At 34.0% G+C, this 8745-nt stretch overlaps 1 long non-coding RNA gene across 1 annotated transcript; it reads left to right on the top strand.

The window, feature by feature from the left end:
• The first annotated feature begins 242 nt into the window (after positions 1-242).
• On the top strand, positions 243-7080 carry LOC129319313 (uncharacterized). Its single transcript, XR_008595476.1, has 2 exons — positions 243-1254; positions 6292-7080. It is a non-coding gene; the product is annotated as an uncharacterized LOC129319313 (long non-coding RNA).
• Positions 7081-8745: the final 1665 nt, after the last annotated feature.

Raw genomic sequence — 8745 nt, 5'->3', positions numbered from 1 at the left:
CATGGCTTTGGAGGGAAAAAAATCTAAACACCCTTTCTGTGTTGAAACTCTATTCCGTATTAAGTATTGTCATATATGACAAAATTTCTCACAATCATTCAATTAATCGGTCGTTAACACGTCTCTATATTACACCTCTTCTTATCATATGGACAGTTGTTAACACGTCACGCCGACAATCATGACCAAATCCCTTGCTCTTTTATTACGCCTCTCTTTATCATATGTACCTAACTCAATAATTATGCCTACCTAGGAGAATTGGGAATGACATTGAGAGGTTAAAAGGGACTCAATTCGTTTGGGGATCGAACGAACAATGAAAAAACGCTCACTTGTAGTCAAGTGGGATACTCCCCCAAGGAATCATGGAGGGCTTGGCTTTTGGTTCGCTTGAAGCTGAGGGAGGGAAAAGGAAAGAGAAAGAAGGCTGAAATCCTTGGTTTGGTTGTTGTTGTTGTTGTTATTATTATTATTATTATTTACTGAATGGTTTGTATTATTTTACCTTAAAGAAAATTAATTTGTTAATCCTTATAATTTCACTTGATTTTTAATATGGTTATTGTAGTTATTTTTCATTTAATTGGGTCCTTATAATTTTTATAAATTGCCATAACAATGCATACATATATCGTGGTTATATATGTAATTTAGGTTAGTGATATAAAATGGTGTGAAATATAATATGTAGGGTTAAGATATTAGTCCAAGCATAAAGTTGTGTAGTTTGAATGGATAATTGAGTGAAATTTGGCCAAGTGTGAATTTATGTGATTTTATGAGATGAGTCATGTTGTGTTGAAATGGAGTCAAGTGACCAAATTTATGTATAGTTGTATTTTTGTTGATATATTTGCTCAATCAAGTGGAAAATGTATATTTGGTTGTTGTTAAGGTCTTAAAAGTGATTAATGATACAAGATTGTGATTTGGGACACTCATATGTGAAATAATGACAAGATCTAATTACCTTCATGTATTAAATGAATATAGTTTGGTAATGTTTGGGAAGACGGTACAAGAAGAGGGGTCAAAAACATTTATAACCTTTCTAAGATGAAGAATAACCAATGGACACACACTTGACAACCTTGGGTTCAAGTTTGGAAGCAGAGTTAAGATGGACAAAAGTTGAGCACCCAAAAATTTTCGATGGAAGATAAGTTTCAAGGTGGCATGGAGAATGAACTTTATGAAGGAGATCAAGTGGTGGCATAGGTTAAAATTTTTGGTTGGCATTCGATTTATGAGGTAAGTGGCATTAAGGATGGCATCTCCCCAAAACTATTTTGGCATGAGTGGTAAATATAAGAGCATGGTAAACTTCTAGTAATTTTTTTTTTCACATTTAACAATCCCATTTTTTAAGGGGTATTGGCACAAGAGGTTTTGTGAACTATGCCCTTCATTTTTAGAAACTCACTCATGGCCTTATTTAGGTATTTTGTACCATTACTAGTTTGAAGAATTTTTATAGAGGTGTGAAAATGGTTAAGAACTATGGTGTAGAATTCCAAGAATATAGATGCCACTTCAAATTTCTCTTTGATTCAATAAACTCAACACACACAAGTATGATCATCTATAAAGGTAACAAACAATTTGGCTTGAGTTTGGTTTGGAACACTCAAAGGACCCCATACATCACTACAAATAATAGAAAAAGGGTTGGAGGCTTTGTATTCAGTGCGCAAGAAAGAAGAATGATGGTGTTTAGCCAATTCACAAGTATCACAAAAATTTTATTCAATGAAAAATGAGAAAACAAACGACCTAAATACTAAACATTAGGATGTCAAATTCTTTTATGCCATAACAAAATATCATTATTCTTTGAGGTAGACACAAGATTGCACCAAATTCAAGACCAGAGACTACTTGCAGTTGATTCATCAAGGTAGCATAGCCCATCATACTCCTCAACATTGCCAATCATCTTCCTTAATAAGAGATCCTAAAAAATACAGTGAGTAGAGAAAAAGTGAGCACTACAATGGGCTTATTTAGTCAACTTGTTTATGGATAACAGATTAAAAGGTAAATAGGGAACATGAAGTACTGAATCCAATTGTGAAAATTCAAAAATAGTAATGCTTTCCTTTCAGTAATAGAAGAAGACGTTCTATAAACAATATCAATATTCTCAAGCCTACTACATGGAAAATATGATGTGAACATTGTGGAGTTTGCAATCATGTGATATAAGGCCCCATAGTCAACAATCCACTATGATTTATGGAAAGTGGCATTCAAAGCATAATGACTATTACCTTGTGTAGCCACACAAGCAATGTGAGATTTGAGATGGTTGCTTAGAATGTTGTAAAGTATTTAACATCTCTAAGAGCTTGGTTAACTAGTCTTTAGCAATTTTAGGAATGGAACTAGATTTGTTTGTGGCACTCTCTAGAGCAGCTTGATACCCACGTGCCTTCCCCTCACGTGGTTTCTAGTGAGTAGGCCTCTCGTGAAGATCCCAACACTAATCTTTCATGTGTCCTATCTTTTTACAATAAACACACATAATATTTTCCCTTTTGTCTTCTTCATACCTTGATCGAGGTTCATGCTTACTATAGTAGAGGATTCAGATGAAGAAGGTACTATAATAGGGTTAGTGAGTATCCCCTTTTGATGAGAGGCCTCTCTACAAACTCCACCAAACGCATCTCAAGTAAAGGGTAACGGTGAACGAGCCAAGATTCTGATATGGACATCATCTAAGAAGTAATGAAGGCCTAGCATGAATTGAAACACATGCCCATTGTAACACTTGTCCCGAGTGTTATCCAAAAATCACACAATTCAAATAAACTAAGTGTGGTTAACAAGTTGATCCTAAAACCAACTTAGGAAACAAATTATTTAAATCACTAAAGAGATACACTATAGCAAAACACACATTTAAATCAAAATTTTTTTAGAAAATTCTGAAGAATTAAGATATAGTGCACGAAAGAAAACTAGACAAACAAGGGCATTTAATTGCTGTCATGACAATATTAATCTACAGTCATGACAATCCTCCAGGCAAACTTCTGGGAGGTGCCAATTCACCATTTGGCCTTCGATTAAAGTGATTTCAAAGTTCACACGTCACTTCTAATGTGTATTAATTAGTTTTTCCAAATTTTAAAAAGATCCAACTATCGGATTAAAATTTGGACACGTTATACATTTGGTTATTTTTTTGTTGTCAAAAGTTGTCATGATAGCATCTCTGGACCAACTTTCGGAGTGCATCATTTCATCATCTCGACCTCTAATCAGAGTGATTCTAGAGCCCACTTGTCACTTTCAAAGAGTACTACTAGTGTGCCAAATTTTAAAAAGATCCAACAAACAGATTAAAATTTGTGCATGTCCCAACATCAATATTATTGTTGTCATGACAGCACCTCATGACCAAATTTCGGACTGCACCATTTCTTCATCCGGTGTTTGATCAACGTGATTCTAAAGTCCACATAAAGCTTATAAAAAGTTTTACTTATGATCTAAATTTTAGAGAAATCCAATGGTTGGATTGAGATTTGGATACTTGGATGCAAAAGTACAGTTTTTTGGTAAAAACCATTTTTAAAATTGTCCAAATCTCATCCTAAGGGTCCCAAACTTATGGGAACACTTTAGACACGTCAAATAGGACTAAAAGTACCTGATGGAACATTTAAATGATAGAAAAACTCCTTATATCAAAATTTGACCACCCGGGTGCCATTTCTCAAAATGGACTCTAAACCTCCAAAATGCATAAATCATACAAGAGTGGTCAAAAATCAATCTAAACACTATGTATTTATATAAATACACATGCTAAATATTTTTACTAAGCTCAGAGATCCCCGTGGAGCCCACGTACCCATTTTCTCTATCCAAGGTGTATGTTTGCCTTTAGCATACAATTCACAATGCAACTACTTTGTAATTACGTGTAGAATCACATATATTCATATATATATATATATACACACACACACCAAAATAAACATTTACTTGTGGTGAAAACTTGGTCTATCAAATTAATCCATCAAAACCACATACCATAACCAAGTTTCCTAAACACATGTCTATAAGCGGCAAAAATGCATACACAAGCACACAATCCACACATATGCACATATATGTGTAGTCACATCCTACTGACACCCTAACCTAAATACATTACAATATACTTGCTTAAAAGAAGGGGGTTGCAGATCTTTAAACCCACAAGCAAACCCTTAGCTTGGCTCTTTTTTCCATCCACTACTGGATCCTTTGCTTAGACCTGTAAATATTATTAAAAAAAAGGGGTGAAACAACTACAATCTCAGTAACAGAGAAATCAATATTCCTTATTACAAGGAAAGCCATAGTTAATTAAATAAATAATAGATTCAAAATAATATATAATTAACTAATTAAAATGCTTGAATGTATGAGATAGGCTGATATGACCTTTCCTGACTAACAAAGTGCCCCTTGGTACTCTTTAGCTTGTAGGTAAACTTTTTACCCACTGTACCTTCATAGGAATAAAATATAAACTAAGGCATGATCTGATCCACTGAACCACCTGTGCTCTTTCGACGAGAATCCTGAGCAGTCAAAGCTAACTCCCTTCTAAAGCCAGCTTAATTTACTCTCTATGTAAGGGCTACCTTGGCCTAGGCACTCAACCTTACACTTCATATGTCGGATTTCCTCCCCTATTGAGAGGTGTCAAATACTTAATCCACTAACCACTTTAGTGTACTGAGCCCACAATATGAAAGGCAACACTGAGTACTGACAGTGAGCTATAGAATATCATAAGACTGCATCTCCCCATTGGTGAACTTCCATCAAGATCATGCCTTCTACCCTTTTCTACCTTTCCCAAGTATTGACCACTTCAACATTCAAGGTAGTATAACACTCATAATTCATCTCTTAAGCAGTTCATTAACCTATCTAAGGTACCAAATCTAGTTGCACTCTCTAACTACAACTCCTCATTTTTTTATGACCACAATGTATGCTAATAATCTTATTTTCATAAATAACATCATTATTAAATAGATAATAAACATAGATGCATTAATATCAAAGTAATATCCCATAAACCCTTATAAAATACATTTTATTTGCATTCAATTATGTGAAACATATAATGCATGCTAGATAATATTATTTACTCAAAATAGTTAAATAAAGCAATATAAAATATAAATTTCCTTGTTATCTCAACCTCTTTGTACCAAAAGGATTCCCCTTATACAAAAATATGACTCGACTTATCTTTTAACTTCTAAACAAATTTCACTAACAATTCCTACAACATATAAGTGATTCACATCACTTATCATGGCAAATAACATAGAAGAAGACTATAACTCATACCACACAACTTGAATCAATGAATCATAATCTATCCCAATAGTCCATATATTAAACCAACCATTCACATAATACCACTTAGCTACCAAAACCATTTATTAGCTACCACTAGGCCAATTTCCAATTCATATAATTTTTAATCAATTAAAAACCTTACTTAGTGTCACCAACTTTTACCATTAGCCCTTATATGAAAACTAAACCTTAATTTAAATCTTATTGGGCTCAAATAGAAAAATTATAACTAAATCAATAGACTTAAACCATTGAGGAACAAAACCCAACCTTTTAGGGTTTGATTAAACTTCATTTTTCATCCAAATACCCACTCAAAATATTAGAGCACCATATAAAAACTCAAAACAACCTCTCAAGGATCCAAAAAAACCAAAGCTTACAAGAATAAAAACTTTGGGATCAAAATTCAAAAATTTTATCTTTCAAAAATTGAAGAAAATCAAGAGGAAAGGAAGATGATTGAAGTAGAGAGTTTGCCTACTGCGTAGTAGAGCTCACAACAGTTACAAAGCCTTCCAGATTCGAGCCTAAGTCCCTCTCTTCTTTCTCTCTTCTTCCTCTCACTCTCTTGTCCGTGCGTTTCTTTTTCTTTGTTTCTATTTTTAGCTTCTAGGTGCTGTTTTTCTTTAAAAAATTGATCTTAAAATATTTTGAAAAAAATTATAAGAAATGGCCCAATATTTTTTATTATGATACAAAAGTCTGGGTCAACTTTGATAATTTTTTCATAGTTAAAAATAAAATAAAATCAAACTTTTGCTTAGAAAAATTCAAACTCGGGACCTCTATCATACTATTCTTAATTTTAATTTAATTATAAATATTTTATTTTATCTTTTTAAAATAAATCTGAGTTTTAAAATTTCAGGATGTTATATTCATCCTCAAAACTTTCTTTATACCTTGTAGCATCACGGGCACAAAACCATTCCTCCTTGTGTTGAGGTCAATCTCTTGCTATATTGCAACCAGTTCCAACCAAACCTCTTGAAGATCGTGTTCACCTTGTTTGATCTACCAACTTTTAATTTTCAGATCATATGATCAAGCACCATCCTTACCATCCAAGCTTGATTCTCGAACAACATCCCAGATATCTTTCACCATCAGCAAGAACGTGAGAGAACATCGAACCTATGGGAGCCATAGCTGTGACCAACCACAAAACCACCATCGAGTTCTTAATCTCCCACTTCAACGTGGCCATTGTGTTTAACCCATCTAGTGTCTTGGAATCATTGGTACTGAAGCCCAGCTTGCCATAACCACCAATAACAAGCCTTATGGGTTGAGCCCACTCATAATAATTGTGTCCGTTGAACTTGTCAGACAAAAGAAGAGAGGACCATTTGGCAGAACTCAACCCATAGGGAGTTTCTCTATGGGTGTGCATTAGCAGAATCTTGGTGCCGAAACCCACGGAAGACAGTCTCAAGCAGCTCAACTCAGACTCCCCTTCTGGTCGAACATTGATGCCTTCAATTTCTAGGTCAAAGTCAACTTGCTTTGATACCATGTAGGAATTTGGACCAGAAGCTTGAAAGTTCCACTCTGTTATTCGGGATATGTACATGAGTTACATGAGCTGACTGTATAAGGAAATAATAAACAAAATCAAATCACTCATTTACACCCACAATCTCATAATTATATTCCTATAAATCTGGAGTAAATAATTCTTAATTAATTTCTAATTAACTCTATTTCACAATTATGTTAATAAATAGGTGCACTTAACTAAAACTGTTGCAAGGTAATAAAAAGCTATTTACTTCGTTCCCTGCAACGCGTTCAGCTTCAATTGAAATTCTTTCAAGGTCCTTGCTCCTTGTCCACGGAAATCAAGCTTATATTCTAAATCCTGAACTTGTCTTTGCAAAGCTTTAATTTCTTGAAAGAGCCAGTTAGCAGAATCAATGGGCTGTGACAAGTTTTCAACCAAATCCTTGTTAGCCCTAACTTGAGCTAAAACACATAAAACCTGACACAGCAGTTTTGATGGAAGAAGAAATCTTGTTAGAACAAGAACCAATGCCTTCATCATCTAAAACCTGAATGAACTACAGTATTATATATGCTGTAACAGGTAATGTCATGAAGAGAGAGGGGAGGAGTACTAAATGGCTCATCAAAAATAATCATCCTTACTTAAAAGCCAAAATAAAGTAGAGGTGAACATAGATGACCATTTCTCTTTGAAAAAAATGTACTCTGATTTTCCAAGGTTAAAAAAAATGGAAAAGCAAAAAATATATAACGCTGTAGAAATTCCGCTCTTCACAAAATTTTTTGAGTACTTTGATTTTTATTTAGAGCAAAATCTCTTGTTATAACAGAGAACTTTTAGGCTACAAGAAATGGGTAATCAAATAAACACCCATACTTTACCTGTCTCTTTTCTCATTAAGTATATGGAGTTAAAAAAAAATGAATCACGACAATCTCAATGCTAAAACTTCAAACAAAAGGCATGTGTTGCTGAATAGAAGGCATATCAGAGATGCAAATTTGTTTTTTCTTTTCGTTCGGTTTTTTTTTTTTTTTTTTTGTGCAGGAGTAAGTAGATTAATTTTTCCCGCTTGAACTAGGATGTTTAGAAGCATATAGTGAATATGAAATCTACAAAGAGAATTGCTAGAGGAATGGAAGCTATTATAGTGGTCTCTCGTATTTATATTTCAATTTGATCGAGAATAAAGTCATATGGGATAACTAAATCCCACATTGAGTATTATGATGTATCATTTTATGAGGCACCTAAGTGGATTGATTCTTCCACCTCCATGGCTAACTTCTGAGAAAAAGTTCCTCATTTCACTTAAGTATCTATCAATTAGTATATAAGCTTGGTTGTTTTTCAAAAAAGCTATCTATAAAAAGTTCTGATTGATAGAGAGATTCTAACTAATGAGAAAGTTAAGTAAAGTGTCATATAGCATAGCTATTAGGAATCAGCTCTCCAATGGAAGTCAAAAGACTTAGAATGGATTTCCTAAGTCTCACATTGAATAAATGGGGGTGCTCTACGGTGTACTAGCTTAGGTTGGTTCTCCCATTTTAAATAGCTTGGTTCTAGGAGAGAGTTTCCTATTCCATTTGAGTACCATCCACCAACTATGTTCTTTTGTCTTCTTTCAGAATGTTTCGTCCTCTTGCATTTACTTTCTTATTGACAACTAATGACAACTAATAAACTTAGGAGATCCTAGCAGCTCCAAGGGAATTTTTAAAAAAAATAAGAAAAGAAGGCAAATGGTCCTCAATGTTCAAAAGTAGCAGACCCCATGAAATAGAGGCACGTCGACTGACAGAACAAAGTTTTAATAAGCAAAACAACATAGCTATTAAAACACACACGTTTGT

This window comes from Prosopis cineraria, unplaced genomic scaffold (assembly GCF_029017545.1).
Source record: "Prosopis cineraria cultivar Desert tree isolate PC_DT_omini unplaced genomic scaffold, ASM2901754v1 PC9, whole genome shotgun sequence".
Taxonomy (NCBI): domain Eukaryota; kingdom Viridiplantae; phylum Streptophyta; class Magnoliopsida; order Fabales; family Fabaceae; genus Prosopis; species Prosopis cineraria.
This window is presented reverse-complemented; position numbering and strand designations above follow the sequence as displayed.